General features: G+C 42.8%; 1 protein-coding gene and 1 non-coding gene across 4 annotated transcripts in view; one reads left to right on the top strand and one right to left on the bottom strand.

Moving 5' to 3' along the window:
- Positions 1–23,471, top strand: part of LOC126088407 (discoidin domain-containing receptor 2-like) — an 883,025-nt gene that overhangs the window by 204,873 nt on the left and 654,681 nt on the right. The window lies entirely within an intron of this gene.
- Positions 19,699–19,773, bottom strand: Trnat-ugu (transfer RNA threonine (anticodon UGU)). The gene has a single exon. It is a non-coding gene; the product is annotated as a tRNA-Thr (tRNA).

Genomic DNA, 23,471 nt, shown 5'->3' with positions numbered 1-23,471 from the left:
TCAACCTCCGTTAACAACGAAGGAAAAAGCAGTGGTTTGCAGAAAGTGTGAACAAGAGGCAGAAACAACGTCAGTAAAAAGAACACTGATTTTATAAAGGAATACTGTTTTTAATCTATAAGAAACAAAATGTACAAACGTATTACTCTTGGCTCACAAACAAAACACAGGAACATACATAGCAAAATTTACGCTGGACATTGACAGCCTACATGCTATTCCCTTCTGTCTCAGTTCATCGGACTGGCGACAGGAAGTCAATCTCGCCACAGTAGATATACGTTTCAAACTAAACGAGTGATCTGTCATGTGCTGACCTCCAAGAGTAGAAATAGTATATGGAAAAAAGAAAATGCCATGCTTGAGAGATAAAATGGTACAATAAAGAAGCATGATTTACGTCGTGGTCGATCATTAAAAGCGCTGTTAGTTGCACAATTTCTTTGCCTTAGACAGACATGACACGCTATTAGCTGCGAAACTTTCTGTTGACAGCGCATAGTTTAAAATATGGCTTTCGGAATAACGGGCACTCGATTATGCGATACTTACTGAACTCGAAACCCGTTATGCACAGAAAAGCTTTCGCAAGATTGACGAGTTTCCCGGGGATTAAACAGCTCATTCCCCAGTCCGTATTTTCGTGTTTGGTGAGCACAAACATTTCCCTTAAATTAGCCCCGCATGACACGTAGATCTTATCTTGATATGCGGATGTCTGCGGTCGTATACCACGGCTTATTAAATTGTCTGCTGTCAGTGAACCGCAGGTGAAATTCTGGCGGGCCAATCTGCTCCGCTTGCGGCTGACGGCGCGCTCCGGAATTTTCGCTGCCCGGCGTTAACAGCCGGATGGCTGCCGGCTGTCTGCGATCTAACAGATAGCACGTGGTGCCTCCCTGGCTGCCGCCGACAAAGTCGGCAGGATAGCTACAGTCACACGTGGTTTCGAAGACGTGCTTCGTTGACCGAAACGTCTCGAGTCAGAAGTATTTTTAGTGAAGTTTTCGTTACGGAGTGCATGTAATTCATTCCAGACAGGAAGTGTATTTCCTCTACTAATATCTCAGCTCGCGCTGCTGTATGTTTGATCTTAGATATTTACAAGGAAAAGACGCTATGAAGATGTACTGCTATCACAGCAGGAATCATTTGTTTCGTTGGGAAAGTTAAAGACCTGACGATTTTTCCTTTTGGGGATGCATGGGGGGATGGTGTGCAATTTCAGTCCATAGCGTTCTCTATTCTGCCTTCGCGTATTGCGGTGCCTACTTTCAATTCGATAGCAGTGTGACGAAGTTGGCAATGAAATTGGCGTGATTTTTGCCTTACGTAAATCAAGACGTTGTATCGTTGGAAACATTTAGATTACCGAAATACCGCTTTAATAAGTCATAGCTGCCAAATACTAACACGAATTCTCTGCAGAATAATGGAAATACTGGTAGAAGCCGATCTGGGGGAAAATGTTTGGCTTACGGAGAAGTTTTGCAACACGCGATGTAATACTGAACTTGCGACTTTCCTTAGAAAATAGGTTAAGGAAAGGCAAACCTACGTTTATAACATTTATAGACTTAGAGAGAACTCTTGATAGTGTTGACTGGCATACACTCTCTTGATATTCTGAAGATAGCAGGGGTAAAATACTGGAAGCGAAAGGCAAATTGCAAGTACAGAAACCAGGCGGCAGTCACAAGAGTCCAAGGGCATGAAAGGGAAACAGTGGTTCAGAAGGGACTAACACAGGACTGTAACCTTTCCCCGATGTTATTCAGTCTGTACACTGAGCCGGCAGTAAAGGAAACCAAAGAAAAGTTTGCAGTAGGAATTAAAGTTCAGGGAGAAGAAATAAAAACTTTGAGGTTTGCCGTTCACACTGTATTTCTGTCAGAGACAACAAAGGACTTGGAAGAGCTGTTGAACGGAATAGATAGTGGCTTTAAAGGAAAATATGAGATGAATATCAACAAAAGGAAAACAAAAAAAGTGGAATGTAGTTGGATTAAATAAGGTGATCCTGAGGGAATTAGATAAGGAAACGAGACACGAAAAGTATTAGGTGGTGGCCGATATAAAGAGTATATATAATTTAGACTGGCAATGGCAAGAAAAGTGTTTCTGAAGATGAGAAATTTGTTAACGTCGAATATAGATTTAAGCTTTAGGAAATACACTCCTGGAAATTGAAATAAGATCACCGTGAATTCATTGTCCCAGGAAGGGGAAACTTTATTGACACATTCCTGGGGTCAGATACATCACATGATCACACTGACAGAACCACAGGCACATAGACACAGGCAACAGAGCATGCACAATGTCGGCACTAGTACAGTGTAAATCCACCTTTCGCAGCAATGCAGGCTGCTATTCTCCCATGGAGACGATCGTAGAGATGCTGGATGTAGTCCTGCGGAACGGCTTGCCATGCCATTTCCACCTGGCGCCTCAGTTGGACCAGCGTTCGTGCTGGACGTGCAGACCGCGTGAGACGACGCTTCATCCAGTCCCAAACATGCTCAATGGGGGACAGATCCGGAGATCTTGCTGGCCAGGGTAGTTGACTTACACCTTCTAGAGCACGTTGGGTGGCACGGGATACATGCGGACGTGCATTGTCCTGTTGGAACAGCAAGTTCCCTTGCCGGTCTAGGAATGGTAGAACGATGGGTTCGATGACGGTTTGGATGTACCGTGCACTATTCAGTGTCCCCTCGACGATCACCAGTGGTGTACGGCCAGTGTAGGAGATCGCTCCCCACACCATGATGCCGGGTGTTGGCCCTGTGTGCCTCGGTCGTATGCAGTCCTGATTGTGGCGCTCACCTGCACGGCGCCAAACACGCATACGACCATCATTGGCACCAAGGTAGAAGCGACTCTCATCGCTGAAGACGACACGTCTCCATTCGTCCCTCCATTCACGCCTGTCGCGACACCACTGGAGGCGGGCTGCACGATGTTGGGGCGTGAGCGGAAGACGGCCTAACGGTGTGCGGGACCGTAGCCCAGTTTCATGGAGACGATTGCGAATGGTCCTCGCCGATACCCCAGGAGCAACAGTGTCCCTAATTTGCTGGGAAGTGGCGGTGCTTTCCCCTACGGCACTGCGTAAGATCCTACGGTCTTGGTGTGCATCAGTGCGTCGCTGCGGTCCGGTCCCAGGTCGACGGGCACGTGCACCTTCCGCCGACCACTGGCGACAACATCGATGTACTGTGGAGACCTCACGCCCCACGTGTTGAGCAATTCGGCGGTACGTCCACCCGGCCTCCCGCATGCCCACTATACGCCCTCGCTCAAAGTCCGTCAACTGCACATACGGTTCACGTCCACGCTGTCGCGGCATGCTACCAGTGTTAAAGACTGCGATGGAGCTCCGTATGCCACGGCAAACTGGCTGACACTGACGGCGGCGGTGCACAAATGCTGCGCAGCTAGCGCCATTCGACGGCCAATACCGCGGTTCCTGGTGTGTCCGCTGTGCCGTGCGTGTGATCATTGCTTGTACAGCCCTCTCGCAGTGTCCGGAGCAAGTATGGTGGGTCTGACACACCGGTGTCAATGTGTTCTTTTTTCCATTTCCAGGAGTGTATTTTCGGAAGGTATTTGTCTGGAGTGTAGCCAAATGTGGTAGTGAAATATGAACGATAAAGAATGTAGACAAGAATAGAATAGAGCCTTCTGAAATGTGGCGGTCGGGGGGGGGAGGGGGGGGAGGTAAATATCATAGAGGGAGATTAAGAGATGAATATAGTACGCAGATACACAAGGATGTAGGTTGCAGTAGTTATTCGGAGATGATGAACCTTTCACAGGATAGAGGAGCTTGGAGAACTGTATTAAACCAGTCTTTGGACTGAAGACCACTACGACTGGTCTTGTGACGTTTCAGTGTGAATAGAAATATGATTTATTTGAAATATCTATATGTTGTTATTGACAGCGATGTACTTCGTTAAGCAACCAGTGTGAAAATTGTACTAATAATAATCAAGCGGAAACGTTTATCGCCGGTGATACAGAAAATGAACAACTGGTATGTAAATATATCCACGGCTAATACACAGTAGGCACTAAACGTAATGCGATGCACGACCAAATCTTGTTTCGAAAATGTAGTCAAGTAGTCAAGGTATGTACTCGAGAACCATCTCGAAATGTATGTGTGCTGCGTGTATTCTACAGAGAACTGTTGTTAAAATCAAGTCCATGTTAGCAGGCATAGTATAGGGTTAATTATGTCTCTTTGGAGAAAACTATCATTGCCATCTAAAACAGCGAAGTAAAAAGCTCTAGATTACCTGTCACATACACATCTTTTCCACATGTAATTTTCTGTAGCTGCTAGCATTTAGTCAGTATATAATTATTTTCTGTATTGTTTCAGGTAAGTCGCCATGGATGATCTACCTCAGATCCTGTTACGCTGACGTCCAGATATCGCATTCCTTGCAAATCCGAGGATAACGAAGGAACGTTGATTCACTGAAAACTTTTGCCATTGTTTGAGAACAAGGTAATGCCTCAAAGCAGCGTTCTCCAATGGATTCGTTGATTTGTACATAGTAGTTGTAACATCCTGGGCCGTTCGGGTACACAGTCAATCCTCAGAACTGGATATGCCCTCTAGTATTACGGGTAACTCTAAAATATTTCTGTTTGCCGATGACACTAGCTTGGTAGTAAAGGATGTTGTGTGCAACACTGGCTCGGTTTCGAATAGTGCAGTTCATGACATAAGTTCATGGCTTGTAGAAAATAAACCAAAGCTAAATCACAGTCAGACTCAGTTTTTACAGTTTCTAACACACAATTCAACAAAACCCAACGTTTTAATTTCACGGAATGGGCATATGATTAGTGCAACTGAACAGTTCAGCTAGATAGTAAACTGTCGTGGAAAGCCCACGTTCAAGATCTTGTTCAAAGACTTAATGCTGCCGCTTTAAGTATTCGAACAGTATCTGAAGTAAATTAGTCTACTTTGCTTATTTTCATTCGCTTATGTCGAATGGTATTATATTTTGGGGTAACTCTTCCCATTCTAGAAGGATATTTTTGGCTCAGAAATGGGTGGTTCGGGCAATAAGTGGTGTAAGTTCGCGAACCTCTTGTCGACCCTATATATATATATATATATTCTTTATTGTCGTTTCTTGTTAACAATAGCAACTTATTCTCAAGAATACGCAGCTTTCACTCAGTTAATACTTGGCAGAAATCCAACCTGCATTTGGATTGGACTTCTGAACTCTACCACAAGAATACAAAAATATGAGCAGTAATCCATGCGCTTTCAAATCGAAACTGAAGAGTTTCCTCATGGCTCACTGCTTCTATTCTGTTGACGAGTTACTTCAAAAATTAAGCTGATTCTTATGTTTATTGGGGACTGCGTTTACTTAAACTTATGGCTTGACTTTTTTGGGTTTATAAACATTTTATTTTTATCTGTTATTACTTTTATCTTGTAATTTCATGTACTGACACGTTCCATGACCTCGGAGATTTGCTCCTCAATTTGGCCCTACGAAACTTGATGTATATACATATCAATTCAGGTGCACACCAAGCTCGAACCCTTGCAGGAATTGGCGAAATGCTGCCAGTAATGGGCAAGGGGCACTATATTAGTAGAGTGTGGATAAGTTGAGAATTTGAGTCTGACGAAAGGCGTGCTAGGGTAGTCCATGCAATTGCGAGACCACTGTGTCCGGATGGTGCAAAGGTCTGCCTAGTAAAGCACGAGACCCGAGTTCCGATACCGGTCCGGCACAAATTTTCAATTTTCCGCATTGATTTCAATCAATGCCTCCTCGTAGCCAATGTCCGTAATTCCTTTGTGTCTTGATGCATCCTCATGCGACAAGTGATTTCGTATTCAAATTGTCTGCTGTGGCGTACACTCGAATATAAAAAAATTGTCAGGAATTATATCTCCAATATTCTTTGGATAGCCATGGACTAGCAATAATTTTTACACATTGCTAACTGGAAACTGTTCTTCTGGTATTCATTTTAGTAATAAAATTTCGGTAGTTTTGAACCGCCCGGAAAGCCGCGCGCCTTACCACGCCGCTTCCGGGAAACTAGGTGCCGCGCTGAGCCCTGGATCGAGACGGCCCCAGATCGAATCCTTGCGGCGAATTGACGGGGGCCGGTGCCGGGTACCTTTGATACGGTTTTTCGGCGGTTTCCAACATCCGATAAGTTGAATATCGGGCTGATACCCAAGTTCGGCCTCGTTATATGATTCGCTAACATTTCGAAAATCTTCTCACACTTTCACATCGGATTACACTACACGCATACAGATGGGAGACGTGTATTCCACCCTGGGGCGAAGGAGTGGGGACAGGAAGGACACCTGGCGTATACAACTGAAAGCGTTTTATTTCAGAGACATAGATCACCTTTCATCAAGATATCACGTGTGACGAAACTTGTTTTTCCTTTTTATTTATTTAAACTCTGAGCCGGAGGCTGACTATGAAATGGAGGCGTTGAGGATCTCGTGTCGGTGTCAAAGAAGCCTTGTCCTGTTGGCGAATTTTTTAATTTTTCAGTTCGAGGAAGCTAATTTAGGTTTTATCTAATGTGAGAGCACGATACTGATCATTCCGGAGTAATCAGCATTTTTATGACAGTTCAGAAAAGTTACCAAGTATGCTGGACAGTATTGCCACAGTCCCCTAGTTCCTACCTAACATGTCAGATTTCTGTTTGTCTGGATGACCAAATGAATTATATGCACGATATGTCCCAAGATTGATAGATTTGAGGATTATCTACACAAAACTTCAACAATCTAGAGCTTATCGGTACTGGAATACAGTGTCACTTTTCAGCTGATCTCTGTATACTGTAGTTGCTTGCATTTGGTATCATTAGGTGCCATCTTTCATGCCTAATATGATTATTGCTAAAACTTGTGTCAGGCAATTCTATATCTATTTTCTTCAATTTACATATTCATCTGCAGGAAATAGACACGCATTTCTATTTCCCCGTAGTCCAAAAATTTATTTGAGGCAGCTGAGTGAATGAGTTTCTGTAGACTTAAAATTATCATACGTAATGGAATATCAAAAATATCCCTAAGTTAGCAAACTTATGGAAATGTTGAACGCGAAAGTAGTCGCTCAGTGATTCTTACAAGTAAGCATTTCGAGAGACAGGCCTAATCTTAGTTTTTCTTCGCTCCTTTGCGACATTAAACTGCTTTCTTACATACATTACGGAATTAGTAACATTCCCAATACCTCACTTCGCACTATTTTCTAAATTATTGTTCATGCAAATACTCGGAGTATATATAGTGCTTCAGACTTAATTGTTACAACTCGAAACAGTGTTTCACTTATAACTTATACAACTGATGACTTCGGCTTCAAAAGTAAGAAAAACAATTTTTCTGTTGATAACGCAGGTAAAAGCAACAAATTCGCACAAGTTTACAGAAATCACTGTAAAGCCATCTAGATTTAGTACTTCCTGATTTCCCTAAACAGATTACATTAAATTGTGAGATGATTCCTTTGGAATAGAGAGTGCCGAGTTACTTCCCCATCCATTTCTAATGTATGGTGATGTTCTGTGTCTTAACAAACCTGTCGGCAACAGGAAGTGCGCTGTCGAAATAGTGTATATCCTGCCACGATGTTCACACGGACAATAATTCATTGATGGCACGGGATTATTCGACAAGCCCTTAAATGCAAATTTTCCGTGCTTAATTGGGATAATTCAAAATGATATCTCTCCGTAGAGGTGGGTTTTTAGCTGAACTGTTTAAAACGTTACTAGGTTTCAGTGATCCACATTTTTACAACATATGGTTTGTGATACGTATTTAGGTATATGATTTGTGGCTTCGTTCATTAGCGTGATTGGCGCTGCTCTGACAAAGTTGCGTAGGTGACCAAATTAGTTACCGCACATGTTGGGTGTTACCGTTAAGCTCTTATTTGTGATCTTCAGTTCAGATTAAAGAAGTACCGTATTTTCTATTCCAACTGTTGCATATTTGCTTTCTATGCTATTGTTTTGTTTCAGAGCAGATTTAAAAGTAAGGCAGTAATATAATGCTAATCTTCTGATCATAAATCTCAACATTTCTCACAATCACGAATCCTAACCTTTAGAAAATAACTTTTGAACTTCTCATTGTTATCTGGAATAGGAAAAGAACATCGAAACACAGCAACATGATAAAAAGGGACCATTGTCACCCACGAACAAGTTATCTATAGAGTTTCATACCATGTTAATTTTCTCACTGTTGGGAACAAAATCGAAGTGAAAGCAAGCTGAAGAAAGGCAGCAGTTGTGAATATCAGTGAATAAGAAATATCAGACACTGCAGACTGATTGCGAAAAGAACTAACGCTTTGCTGTAGGAAAATTAATGTGTGTCTGGTGATAATGATTTAACTAGTGTACTACTTCCTACTGGAGAGCAAAATTTATAGGAGAGGTTTGTAGTTAGATAGTAGAACACTAAAATATTAAGCTTGTTCTCTTAGCAGCTGCTAGAGCAAGATTTCTTGATTTTTGAGTTACGTAAAGAGAGTGACTTGCTCTTGGCTTTGCCATTTCTTTTGCGATGGCGGTTTATCCTTGGACCAGAATGTTCTTTGATGAACCGTCACCGCCTTTGTATCGATAAACAAGGCGCAGATACCGCGTTAAGTAACAGAAGGGACCGAAGGAGAAAAATTACGTAATGAGGCAAAAAGAACGTTTCTTCAAAGAGAAAAAGTTTCCACATGCCGAATACAAGCGTTAAGCCACATAAACTTCTAACAAAAGTGTATTACATGTTACCTCTGCCCGTAACATTCAAAACAGATCACGTTCAGACTCTTAGCATTACTGAGAGGCCACTATAACTACATCAACTTCTGCGTCTGTGCTCTACAAACCACCGTGAGGTGCGGGGCAGACGATACGTCCCATTGTTAGAATTATTAGGGTTTCTTCCTGTTCCATTCCTTTCACGAATCAAGCGCGGGAAGAATGATTGTTTGAATGCCTCTGTGCATGCAGTAATTACTCTAATCTTACCCTCACGACCCCTATGTGAGCGATACGTAGGCGGTTGTAGTATATTTCTATAGTAATCATAATCATTTCAAGCCAGTTCTAGATACTTTGTTAATAGACTTTCTCGGGATTGTTTACCTCTGTCCTCCAGAGTATCCCAGTTTCGTTCCTTCAGTTTCTCTGTGACTCTCTCCCACGGATTAAACAAACCTGTGACCATTCGTAATGCCCTTTTCTGTATATGTTCAATATCCCCTATTAGTCCAATTTAGTACAGGTCCCACATACTTGAGCAATATTGAAGAATCGGTCACACGGGAGATTTGTAAGTAATCTCCTTTGTAGACCAATTGTACTTCCCCAGTAGTCTACCAACAAACCTGCTTTACCCTTTACCGAAGTATGTAATCATTCCATTTCATATCCCTACAAAGTGTTACACCCAGATATTTGTATGAGTTGGCCGATTTCAGCAGTGACTCATTGATATTGTGGTCATAGGGTACTACGTTTTTTTCCTATTGTGAAGTGGAAAATTTTATATTTCTGAACATTTAGAGCAAGTTGCCAGTCTCTGCACCACGTTGAAATCTTATCAAGATCTGACTGAATATTTATGCAGTTTCTTTCAGTTACTGCTTCATTATGAATAACTGCATCATCGACAAAAAGCCTGATTTTACTGTTAATATTGTCTGCAAGGTCGTTAATGTCCAATATGAACAGCGAGGTTCCCAACAGATTTCTCTAGGGTACATTCGGGTCTGCCCAAGAGAAGTGTGTTGGGACTTCTACATCTGACGATGACTCGCCATCCAAGATAACATGCTGTGTCCTCCCTGCTAAAAAATCATTAATCCAGTCACAAATTTCACTTGATACTCCATATAATCGTACTTTTGACAATATGCGTAGGTGCGATACTGAGTCAAACGTTTTTCGGAAATCAGGAAATACTGCATCTACCTCGTTACATTGATCCAGAGCTTTCAGTATGTCATATGAGAAAATGCGAGTGTGGTTTCACATGATCGATGTTTCGGAAATACATGCTGGTTGGCATTAAGAAGGTCATTCTGATCAAGATACCTCATTATGTTTGAGCTCAGAATATGTTCTAAGATTCTACGATTTCGAAGATATTGGACGGTAGGTTTGTTGATCACTTCTACTACTCTTCTTGCAGACGGGTGTGACCTGTGCCTTTTTCCAAGAACTGGGCGCGGCATTTTGCTCGAGGAATCTACGATAGATTACAGTTAGAAGAGGGACTAACTTAACCGCAAATTCAATATAAAATCTACCAGGGATTCCATCGGGACCTGGAGCTTTGTTCAGTTTCAATGATTTCAGCTGTCTCTCAATACGACTGACACTAATACTTATTTCATTCATCTTTTAGTGGTACGAGGATAAAATTGGGGCAATTCTCCTTGGTTTTCCTTTGTAAAGGAACGGAGTTACGCATTTCAGCTTTTGCTTTGCTACCCTCAATTGCAGTTCCTGTCTCATTCGCTAGGGACTGGACACTAACTTTGGTGCCTCTAACAGCCTTTACATACAACCAGAATTTCTTTGGGTTTTGTGAAAGATCACTTGATAATATTTTGCTACGGTAGTCATTGAAGGATTCACGCATTGCTCTCTTGAGAGCCAAAAGGGTTTCTTCAGCATCTCTCTGTCTATAGCACTAAGCTTTGCTTTACATCTATTGTGCAGTAACCTCTGTTTCTTTAGAAGTTTATTTAGAGTTACTATGAACCGTGGAGGTTCCCTATTATTATGAACTATTCTGCTGGGTACATGTCTATGTAGTGCATGGTCGACTTTTAAATTTTGGCCAGAGTTCCTCTACACGCTCCTGCCCTGTACTGAAAGTTTCAAGTTCCTCACTGAGATATGACGCTACTGATGTTTTATGTGGTTAACTGAAAATATATATCTTTCTGCTTGTTTTAGTTGCCCTTTGTACATTGGTAATCATTGTTGCCACAGCCGCGTCATGGTTGCTGATACCAGTTTTTATGTTGATTTAGCATCTGTATATCGATATTACAGTACTAAACGGTTAATCCGGTGCCTGGTGCACAGTTCCAGTTGCAGGCTGTCATCCTAACGGCTACCAGTAGCAAAGAAAAATTTATTTTCAATGCTCCATACAATTATTGAACGACTTTAAAAATTTAAAATGCTGTCATAAACTACTTATTAAAGGTTATAACCTTCTGTTAATTGTTTGTCGCAGTAAGACAAGTGTTACAGTTAAACTTCCCGAGAAAAAAAAACTGTCACCCCTGTACGCACGGATAATTAATCGTCAAGCATTTACAGATGGAACAGCGTTTGGGTCACGTGCTTAACCGCTCGCGCACGGCCCCGATGTTTCAAGCGGAGGTTGTACGTAAACATGGGTAAATGCAAGAAAGGGACACAGTGGCCGTGCCTATGACCATACCTTGTGTGAAGTTGCTGGATTTGTTGGTGTTTCGCGGCGGACTGCTCAACGTGACCATTACAAGCGTCGGTGTGACACACGTGGCCACAAACACGACGTCAGAACTGTGGTCGGAAAGAGAACCAGACAGACTGATTGGGGACGCATTTCACGGCTTGTGAATCAAAATCTCTTCCAAACTCGACTGGAATTGCTGAAGACAGTGAATGAAAGAGGGGAGGAGGAGCAAATCAGTATTTAACGCCCCGTCGACAACGAGGTCATAAGAGATGGAGCACGAGCTCGGATTAGGGAAGGATGGGGAAGGAAATCGGCTGTGGCCTTTCAAAGGAACCAGCCAGGCATTTGCCTGAAGCGATTTAGGCAAATCACGAAAAACCTAAATCAGGATGGCCGGACGCGCGTTACCGTCGTCCACCCGAATGCGATTCCAGTGTGTTAACCGCTGCGCCAGCTCGCTCGGTGGCAATGACTGAAGACCCATCCCAACCTGTTAGCGAGAAAATATTGCGACAGGAACTGCATGCAATGAACGTTTGGAATCGGTCACCTCGCAAGAGGCCATTGGTCACACGGCCACAAAAAGCTGTCTGTCCTCAATGAGCTAGAAATCATCGAACATGGACGGCAACTGACTTGCCTACATTGCCGGCCAGAGTGGCCGAGTGGTTCTAGGCGCTAAAGTCTGGAACCGCGGGACCGCTACGGTCGCAGGTTCAAATCCTGCATGGGGCAATGATGTGTGTGATGTCCTTAGGTTAGTTAGGTTTAAGTAGTTCTAAGTTCTAGGGGACTGATGACCTCAGAAGTTAAGTCCCATAGTGCTCAGAGCCATTTTGACTTGCCTACATTCAAACGGCCCATGTCTTCGAGTGCACCGAAGACCAAATGAAGCATTCCATCCTGATGTGTGCTAGGTTAGAAGCTTCTGTGGTATTTTGGAGGTGTTTTTCTTGTCATAAATGGGCCACTCATTGGGGCTTGTTTAAATATTCTCAGTGATCAGATGTTGCCTTTCAATCAAGATCTGCATCAGGAGTATGCAATTGATACCTCTATTTTTCAAGATGACAACAGTGAAGTTTACTGAACTGGAAGAACATGTCACCGGTTTTCTGACACCCCCCCCCCCCCGCACCCTATTACATCTGAAGTGGCCTACAAAATTAACTAACCTGTATCCCATAGAAAATCTGTGGGACATGTCGAAAGAGCGGGTAAAACGCCTACATCTACATGGAGTTGCTTAACCTGGCTACGACATAACTGCGCAACATTATCAACTCACTTCCTAACTGAATCCAGCCGGTTTTCAAGTCCAGTGGTGAAATTACGCGATATTAAATGATGCGTGCAATGATATCTCTAGCGATGACTATTTTTTTCTCCGGTGAGCTTAGAAACAGTGAACATGTATTGAAGCAGCGTCGCTCATGGTGCGCTAATTACACATATCGTACTCATTCATTATTAGAATGAGAGCACTTAGCAACTTCCAACGGACTTTACACATAATTTAAGATCTTTTTTTCGCTAACACACCCCCACAAAATGATGAAAAGAAACAGAAGATAATCAGTTACTACATTTTTGCTGCTCGTGCAGTAAAACGTCAGCATCAGGCACGGCGTTTTATTGTATTACTTCTGTACTCTTAATTCTATTCTCAGCACATTTTGCAGACAGTAACCACATGTAACACTGAGTGTACCAGCTAAATTACGTCATTGTACATCACATAGTACAGAAGACATAACATAGTAAACATTGCGATACATGATAAACTAGCTTTCGCTTAAAACCGAGCACAAATTATGTAGCCAGACTATACTCGTCCAGTGTTTGATAATGAGAGCACTTAGTGACTTTCAGCAGTCTTCAAACGTGATCTCAGACCTTTTCTAATCTTTTTCCTAGTGTATATCCTTAAATCAAACATTTAACAGTTTAAATTATTTGTAAGATAATTAGACGCTATAAGTTGTTTTACACATAGGAGTGGAGAGGCAAGTTTGTTGTTGAGAAACAAACACGAGCATCTGTGAATTAGGTGTAGACGTAAAGTTTTATCACTTCGACAAAAGTAAAATATAATCAATTTTCTGTTTATTTGGAGATTGATGTCTGCAGCGCTGATTCACGCTGAATGAGTCTCCCTTCCGTAGTCCGTAAAACAAGGCTAGAGCAGCTAAAAGAAAATGGTGCAGCCCATTGATAAAATTGAGAAAGATTTCGCATATTATTTGTTTCATTTCTTGTTTTTAATTTCTGGATACGAAGGGGGAGTGAGTGAGTGGATGAGAGTGAGGCAAGAGAGAGAGAGAGAGAGAGAGAGAGAGAGAGAGAGAGAGAGAGAGCGCTCGGAGCGATATGGAGGACCGAGAGCTTGTAAATTGGAGTTGTCTGTTGTCTGCGTTCACTAGAAGCAGTCGCAGCCGATGCTTAATAGCCTAAAGAAAAGTTTTGTTTGTAGAATTAATTAATATTTTAAGTGATTTAATGAATGTATTTAAACAATATCTGTTACAGCTCAGGAACCTTGCATACAATTAACTTGATTCTTTTATCTGTACATTGTTTTGCCTTCAATAAACGTCATGGCAGAAAAGCGTCCCACTCATCTGTAAGTCATCTCAAAGAGACATATGCCAATACAACTACGTATAAATGATCTTAGCTGTAGGATATGTTCACTGCATAATGAATGCCAGAAATTAATTACGGCAGAATCATTTCGTTTTGAAAAATGTTTATCAGATTTAAATTTGGTGATGAAGTTGTTTTTAAACTAATCAGCTGTATTTCTGTGTCACTATGAATCTGCACCGTATTTTGTTCACTAACTAAAAATAGGTTCAAAACTTACGAAAACCACTTCCCAATGACCCTTGCAATATTTACATTCTTCAGTATATTTCGTCAAATTGCTGTTATCCGCAGCACATTCACTTTGTTCTTTCAGGTATGGAAATTGACCGAAATCCTCATTTTATAAGTGAGATATGATCAGTTTTAATGTGATTTTAAATGGATTCATGCTTTTGCCTTCTAGTTTTAAATTTAGGCTGTGAGGTGGCAACCAAATTTAACTAAAAATGCCTAATCAAGTTGCTTGCAGTCATATCATACTGTTTATTTTTCAGGTAGTTCTAAAAAATCAGGATCAGCATTTCTCAAGCTCCAAAATGTATTCAGAAGCTTTCCTTTAGAAATACTGCGTCTCACAGCGTGTAAAAGTTCAGCATACTCCAAATCCGTCAATTCACAGTGACCTCAGAATTCTCTTGTAGTTAGTGCCTTAGCTCTAGGTTTAGTCACACATTTCAGAACCGGTATCGTAATATGCTGCGTATTTAAGGTTTTACGTTTTTTCCACACAGTGACTCTTGGTGTATAAAGCAGTAATATTTTAGTACTGAATGATTTAAAAAGTTTTTGAGCAAAGTTGCAGTGCCGTTTATTATACCAATCATTGACGGCTCTCTGACAGTACACAAATTGATGACTTAACTATAATATTATTTTTAGTCTTTGTAGGCATAATTTTAGTTTTTCAGATATTTCTCCAAAGTGGCAAGATCTTTGAATACATTAAAATTAGCATTAAATATAATTATAAAAATGATATACTGGGCAACATCAGATGTGTCCATTGATCTGTCCAAAGTTAGAGGAAAATATAAGAATGGACAAGGTCTTCCAGTTGCTGAGATACGTCCTGAGAGAATTCCTCATTTGGTCTCGTTACTTGCTTCTTTGATGTAGCAGTTTTTTCGCTTTTATTTCAGTACCCTTATTATCAGGATGGCGTACAGGTATTTGGAGACGAAGTTTATCTTCCTCATCAGAAATAAGTTTATCTCATTTTTACTAATGCTAAAATAGTTTCATATGACGCTTATGTCATTGCCAACGCTTCGCGACTTACTTCAGCAAATATAATTTGTCTTTTTCTGGCGTCTTCCTTTTTGTAAGTCACGTATTCTTTCCGTACGTAAGAGCTACATACAAGCTCACTTGTTCTTTGTTATTCTGATTTCGTGTTTCGTAGTGTCTTTCAAGGTCATGCCGTCTGTTAAGTGGAAGAGTACTTCAACTCTTAGAGGAAATTAAAAGCACAAATTGAGGGTTGAGGGTTAAAGAATAGTGTTTCATAGATTTAAGTTATTTGTTTATTTGTTATGAAGATATACCCGATCCAGCAGCTGTAAAACGTGTAGGCCGTCGTTTTCAGTCAGGGTACTGTGTGTCACGGAACAGAAAGGAGTGATAGACTCATAATTCGTACGAAAGTAATATTTCACCGATAATTATTTCTACGAAATGGGCAATAAGAAAGTTGAGGATGATTTAAGTAACGACAACCCTTTCATATTGGTCTGACGGTAGTGAGCGTGCAGTTCTTATTTAGGTTTGATTCTACCAATGTACGGCTGTCACGAAAATCTTGTGAACGGCAAGATCTCGTTTATTAACTGATGACCTACAGACAGGCTTGAGTTCCAGTTTCCCAACAACGCAACAGCCGCTTGCACCTGTAGACGTCTGCTGAGAACGGTAGAGGGAAGGTAAGAGGGGGCAGTTGCTCCCTCCTCGAATATTCGGTACAGGCTAAGAGTTCATGGCATAGCTGTCACGCATTTCCAGGAATGATTTTCTGCGACTCTGCTAGACCGCAGATTTAGCACAGACGATATTTCCTACATACATCTAGTCGAATGCTGACCCTTGGTTACTCTTTACTTAACTGAAAAATGTAGCTTACAAAGAAGTTTTTCTTTAACGAAAATAAAATGAAAAAATAGAAGCCAAAGTCTTGGTTAACGTGATCGGATGTGAAGATTTGTAAGCGGTGTGTTATAAATGGGATCAGGGTTGTATGAGGTATTTTTAAAGTTTGGTATATATTTCTCCACTCTGAAGAGTTTTAATGAATATCATTTTCTCTGGGTTTTTTTCTGGGTGATTTTCTTTCTACCGCAAATTTGAAATTTTTACTGCAGCCGAACGTTATTGGGAATGAATAAAAATATTTGTTTTTAATATTTTCTGATTTCATTTCTTAACACATTTGATACGGTTGCTTGAAACATATGGGGATAATACTTCAGACCAGCCGGCCGGTGTGGCCGTGCGGTTAAAGGCGCTTCAGTCTGGAACCGCTTGACCGCTACGGTCGCAGGTTCGAATCCTGCCTCGGGCGTGGATGTGTGTGATGTCCTTAGGTTAGTTAGGTTTAATTAGTTCTAAGTTCTAGGCGACTGATGACCTTAGAAGTTAAGTCGCATAGTGCTCAGAGCCATTTGAACCATTTGAACTTCAGACCACTAACTGAAAAATCGTGACATTCGTAGTTATTTTATTAGTATAAAAATATCCACTCTGCTGATACAATTGTTACATTTTATGTATCAAAATCATCTATCTCAAAATATATAACGAATGGATTAGTTACAGTCGTTTAGGATGTAGCAGGTGTTATGGAGCTTTTGAAAAATTTAGATCCTGGAGTTCGATTGATCCTCAAATTCACCGAATCATGTACGAAGTGCATTCAAGTTTTAAGGCCTCCGATTTTTTTCCTCCGGACTGGAAAGAGATAGAAACATGCGCATTGTTTTAAAATGAGGCCACGTTCATTGTCAATACGTCCCAGAGATGGCAGCACCGTACAGCAGATGGAATTTTACCGCCAGCGGCGAGAATGAGAACTGTTTTAAATACTTAAAATTGCGACGTTTTCCTTACTTGAACAGTGTGCAATCATTCGTTTTCTGAATTTGCGTGGTGTGAAACCAATTGAAATTCATCGACAGTTGAAGGAGACATGTGGTTATGGAGTTATGAATCTGTCGAAAGTGCGTTCGTGGGTGCGACAGTTTAATGAAGGCAGAACATCGTGTGACAACAAACCGAAACAACCTCGGGCTCGCACAAGCCGGTCTGACGACATGATCGAGAAAGTGGAGAGAATTGTTTTGGGGGATCGCCGAATGACTGTTGAACAGATCGCCTGCAGAGTTGGCATTTCTGTGGGTTCTGTGCACACAATCCTGCATGACGACCTGAAAATGCAAAAAGTGTCATCCCGGTGGGTGCCACGAATGCTGACGGACGACCACATGGCTGCCCGTGTGGCATGATGCCAAGCAATGTTGACGCGCAACGACAACATGAATGGGACTTTCTTTTCGTCGGTTGTTACAATGGATGAGACGTGGATGCCATTTTTCAATCCAGAAACAAAGCGTCAGTCAGCTCAATGGAAGCACACAGATTCACCGCCACCAAAATAACTTCGGGTAACCGCCAGTGCTGAAAAATGATGGTGTCCATGTTCTGGGACAGCGAGGGCGTAATCCTTACCCATTGCGTTCCAAAGGGCACTACGGTAACAAGTGCATCCTACGAAAATGTTTTGAAGAACAAATTCCTTCCTGCACTGCAACAAAAACGTCCGGGAAGGGCTGCGCGTGTGCTGTTTCACCAAAACAACGCACCCGCACATCGAGCTAACGTTACGCAACAGTTTCTTCGTGATAACAACTTTTGAAGTGATTCCTCATGCTCCCTACTCACCTGACCTGGCTCCTAGTGACTTTTGGCTTTTTCCAACAATGAAAGACACTCTCCGTGGCCGTACATTCACCAGCCGTGCTGCTATTGCCTCAGCGATTTTCCAGTGGTCAAAACAGACTCCTAAAGAAGCCTTCGCCGCTGCCATGGAATCATGGCGTCAGCGTTGTGAAAAATGTGTACGTCTGCAGGGCGATTACGTCGAGAAGTAACGCCAGTTTCATCGATTTCGGGTGAGTAGTTATTTAGAAAAGAAATCGGAGGCCTTAGAACTTGAATGCACCTTGAATGCACCTTTTTTAGTGGCAGTTTTACAATCTACCCCCTTTCATTGTTAGATCAGTTTCTGCAGGCATCCGTTCTTGCGTCTCTGTTAAAATATGAGTCAACACACGTTTCTATTACGAAAACACCGGTGATGCTATTCTTTGTTAATTCGGTCTGCCGATTACAGTTGTTGGTTACAAATGTGAGAAATGTTGTTTTACCCCTTATTCGTAGAGACGTTTAAAGTGAAGTGCCTCGCAGAACATCTTTCATTTGCCCGCATCTCGTGGTCGTGCGGTAGCGTTCTCGCTTCCCACGCCCGGGTTCCCGGGTTCGATTCCCGGCGGGGTCAGGGATTTTCTCTGCCTCGTGATGGCTGGGTGTTGTGTGCTGTCCTTAGGTTAGTTAGGTTTAAGTAGTTCTAAGTTCTAGGGGACTTATGACCACAGCAGTTGAGTCCCATAGTGCTCAGAGCCATTTGAACCATTTGAACATCTTTCATTTGTTGTCCTGCTTTTATGCTACATGTAATCCGGACACATAATTTACCACATTTCTTATTTATTCCATCTGAACGTCTAGACGAATACTTTCACGCCAGCTGTTTTCGCACGAGTCTTTCAGCGCGCGCGTTTATTTTCCGTGTTGGCAGAAGACAGCTGCAAAGTCAACGGGTAGCGCCAAGAACGTTTACTGCAGCGGAGAGGATCAGTCCTTTGATCTAGTGGCGACTCGCTTTCATGCGGTGCGTGTTCAGGTGGCGTCACACGTTTGTAGAGGTTCGAATGCGCCGCAACCCTACGTTGAAAATAGCTTGTGCGGCGGGGAAAAAACACTCTCGACCTGCAAAAGATAACTACACAGTTCAGGTCGAGCTCTGTAACGAAAGCGTTTATGATCTGTTTTAGACGGCATCTGAGTGGAAACCACGATTGCACAGACACCTCATCTGCACTGACGAAAGGAAGCAAGCAGGGCTAGTTATCTGCTCGACTGTCGGCTTATGATCCCCGTAAATTAGCAGACTCCAAGATCTGTACGGTCCTAAAGATACCAGATTTGGGAGACGTAATCGATACAACGATTTTATCATCTGCTCGGACTCCCTAAACGCTCTTCAGAGTGTTCAGTATATGTACCAACTGAAAAAATGGTCTAGATCGTGCACGACATATTTGTATTGTTAAAACGATAAGATACTGTATATACGAAGACAGTAATTTGTTCTCGAAAGAACAGTTACTGTTGATGACCGTGCAGCTTTCCCTGGAATAAATGAAGACTAACTGACAACCTCAGCTGCCGACAAGTGTTGTTGTTATACCTCGATGTGGACAGCTGAAAATGTGTGCCCCGACCGGGACTCGAACCCGGGATCTCCTGCTTACATGGCAGACGCTCTATCCATCTGAGCCACCGAGGGCACAGATGAATAGCGCGACTGCAGGGACTTATCCCTTGCACTCCTCCCGTGAGACTCACATTCCCAACTGTCCACAATTCTACATATCTATTGTACCTTATAAGACATTTGCCCACCCACTCATTACTCGCGCACGCTTTGGCGATTCCCGTAAGAGTTTGGGCAACCTGTGCGCATTCGCACAGACGAAGGTCAATGGCTGGGTAGCCTTTTTAACTATATATACGAAGACAGTAACGTGTTCTCGAAAGAACGGGAATCGCCAAAGCGCGCGCGTGTAATGAGTGGGTGGGCAAATATCTATAAGGTACAATACATATGTAGAATTGTGGACAGTTGGGAATGTGAGTCTCAAGGGAGGCGTGCAAGGGATAAGTCCCTGCAGTCGCGCTATTCATCTGTGTCCTCGGTGGCTCAGATGGCTGCCGGCACGGTAGCTCAGCGAGTTCGGTCAGAGAGCGGGTTGGCCTCTGTAATAAAAAAACTGAGTGAAACGATCAACATACGAACTTGACCGGGTGTCATGTGACGTCCGCAACGAACAAACACAACGATCAACAACGAACAAAATGGAGAGAGAGAGAAAAAAAAAAGAGATGGATAGAGCGTCTCCCATGTAAGCAGGAGTTCCCGGGTTCGAGTCTCGGTCGGGGCATACATTTTCAGCTGTCCACATCGAGGTATAACAACAACACCTGCCGGCAAATGAGGTTGTCAGTTAGTCATCATTTAAAACGATAAGAGTTGGAAGGACCCTTCTTCAGTACTAGGGGATAAACTGTCCCAGCACCCAAACAGGTTAGTGAGGAATTCTTTATAAAATGTATGTACTACATGGAAATAAAAGTTTTTAATTTTAGGTAATGACGAAAAGAACAAATAATTTATCATCGCCGCGCGCATTTCATCTCTGTAAACATTGGGTCGATTGTCTAATAAAAGCTGAACAAGCGGAGGAGGTTATTTCACACTATCGGTCACAAAACTTAGATGAGACTCGTCAGGGGTTTCTGCAATGTTCTGAAGCAATACTTCATCCTCTGGTTTATAACTGCGCTTGAATGTGAATTAAATGGCAGTACTGAGTATGTGCAAACGCTATTTTCTAGAGATGGATGAGAGATTCCAAGGCAACTTGAGACGTGCAGTATTAATGTACAGAAAAACGTAAATAAGGTTGTCGTATGCTACGGAATGTGGAAGATTTTCCTGCCCAGTCCGAACGAGTACACAGGGTGGGTATTCTAGTCATTGGGAGCTCCAATGTTAGGCGAGTGATGGAGGCCTTCAGGGAGATAGCAGGCAAGGCGGGAAAAAATTCCAGTGTGTATTCGCTATGTTTGCCCGGAGGTCTCATCCGTGATGGGGAGGAGGCCCTGCCGGCGGCTATCGAGTGCACTGGGTGCTACCGGCTGCATGTAATGGCACATGTCGGCACGAATGACGCCTGCCGCTTGAGTTCCGAGGCCATGTTCGGCTTCTTTCGGCGGCTGGCTGATTTGGTGAAGGCAACTAGCGACGCACGCGGGGTGCAGGCTAAGCTGTCTATCTGTAGCATCCTACCCAGGGTTGATCGCGGTCGTCTGGTTTGCAGAAGAGTGAAAGGTCTAAACCAGAGGCTCAGACGACTCTGCGACGGTATCGGATGCGAATTTGTCGACCTCCGCTACCGGGTGCAGATTTCTAGGGTTCCCCTTAATAGGTCAGGCGTGCACTACACGCAGGAAGCGGCTACTAGGGTAGCGGAGTACATGTGACGTGCACATGGGGCTTTTTTAGATTAGAGGACCCCTCCCTTGGGAGCAAAGACGATTTGCCTGTTCAATTAGTCACAGCGACAAACCGCAGGAGCATACACGGGAAGGTCCCAGAATTAATATCGCTTACTGAAGGCTATAACGCACAGATAGTATCAGGAACAGTAAGTTGGTTGAAGCCAGTAACGGCATCGATGCCTGAGGGAGCCGTAAAGGTAAAAACTACTGTGGAGATGAGAAGGTTAGCAGAGGAGAGGAACGAAGAAGTCGTGGTGGACCGCATCAGACGGGTCGGAGGACTGGTGGCCAAAAAAACATTGGTTTGACACTGACGGGCAGGAAAGTGTACCCCTCAGAATTTCTGTGGGTAGTTTACAGCGTGTGGGAGGCGCAGTCTCCCTGCTGGCGCTCCACACACACGCACAGATGACGCCCACGTTGAGTCGAGCGCCCTACCTGAGCTGATAATGGGCGCCCCCTGTGCTGTGTGCTCGGCAGACTGCTGGCGCGGAAATGGCCTCCGTAAGTGGCTGTCTCCGTCTCCAGAAGACGCCGCACATGCAGCTGGCTGCTGGCCGCCGGGTCTGTAGGGAGCTTCTGCAATGAAGCGCACCCGAACCGAATACGCAGCTAAACTCGCACTGCGAAACAGCTCACATTCGAAGTCTCATCATCAAAAGTACAACAGAGAAACCGGCACTACTTCGCCAGCCGTTTAATCCTGCCTACCTTTTTAAGAAATTTCTTTCCAGAACTCACAAAGCACGACAAACAACTTACCAAAATTTATCATCGTAGAGTTATCATCAAGATGATATGTCCATTTGCAGCTGAGGGTCTTATTGTCCCTAAATATGTTTCCTAGAACGAAAAGAGAGAATTAACTTACACAACACTCTGGGCTCAACTTAGAAAAGCATCTATGTTAAAGAGATCAAACAAGAACTGTATTCTAAACTTGCGGAAATTACAGAGAATAAGGCCAGGCGTAGGTTTCGCTTTTATAGTCGCGTTCCATGCACAAAATGCGCCGGTAAAAAAGATCTAGAACACATAAGTGTACGAACAGAAGGCGCACAAAACCGATACATCTTCAGAATGGATTGAGACGTAGGAAGGTTGGATAGCTCCAATTGCTACAATTGGACTTAAATAAGTAATGTTTTCCTCTTTCTTCCATTGTACACGCAATGCATATACCATGTGTACACAAAAGTTTCTAAGTTCTTAATCATGCAGTATTTCGCTAAACTTCCTTATTCTCAGTATAATTTACAGTCTGATGATGACAACAGCACATTTAGTTCATTTTATTTAACATTTTATATAAAGAAATACTCATAACTTAACGATAACTGCAAACCAGATATACCGGATGATCAAAAAGTCAGTATAAATTTGAAAACTGAATAAATCACGGATTAATGCAGATAGAGAGGTACAAGTTGACACACATGCTTGGAATGACATGGGGTTTTATTAGAACCAAAAAAATATAAAAGTTCAAAAAAGTCCGACAGATGGCGCTTCATCTGATCAGATTAGCAATAATTAGCAGAACAAAGTAAGACAAAGTAAAGATGATGTTCTTTACAGGAAATGCTCAATATGTCCACCATCATTACTCAGCAACAGCTGTAGTCGAGGAATAATGTTGTGAACAGCACTGTAAAGCATGTCCGGAGTTGTGGTGAGGCTTTGGCGTCGGATGTTGTCATTCAGCATCCCTAGAGATGTCGGTCGATCACGATGCACTTGCGACTTCAGGTAACCCCAAAGCCAATAATCGCACGGACTGAGGTCTGGGGATTTGGGAGACCAAGCATGATGAAAGTGAGGGCTGAGCACACGACCATCACCAAACGACGCGCGCAAGAGGACTTTCAGGCGTTTAGGAATATGGTGTGGTTCTAATAAAATCCCATGTCATTACAAGCATGTG

This window comes from Schistocerca cancellata, chromosome 1 (genome assembly GCF_023864275.1).
Source record: "Schistocerca cancellata isolate TAMUIC-IGC-003103 chromosome 1, iqSchCanc2.1, whole genome shotgun sequence".
NCBI lineage: Eukaryota > Metazoa > Arthropoda > Insecta > Orthoptera > Acrididae > Schistocerca > Schistocerca cancellata.
Note: the sequence above shows the minus strand (reverse complement) of the source record. Positions and strands in the feature narration are given on the sequence as shown.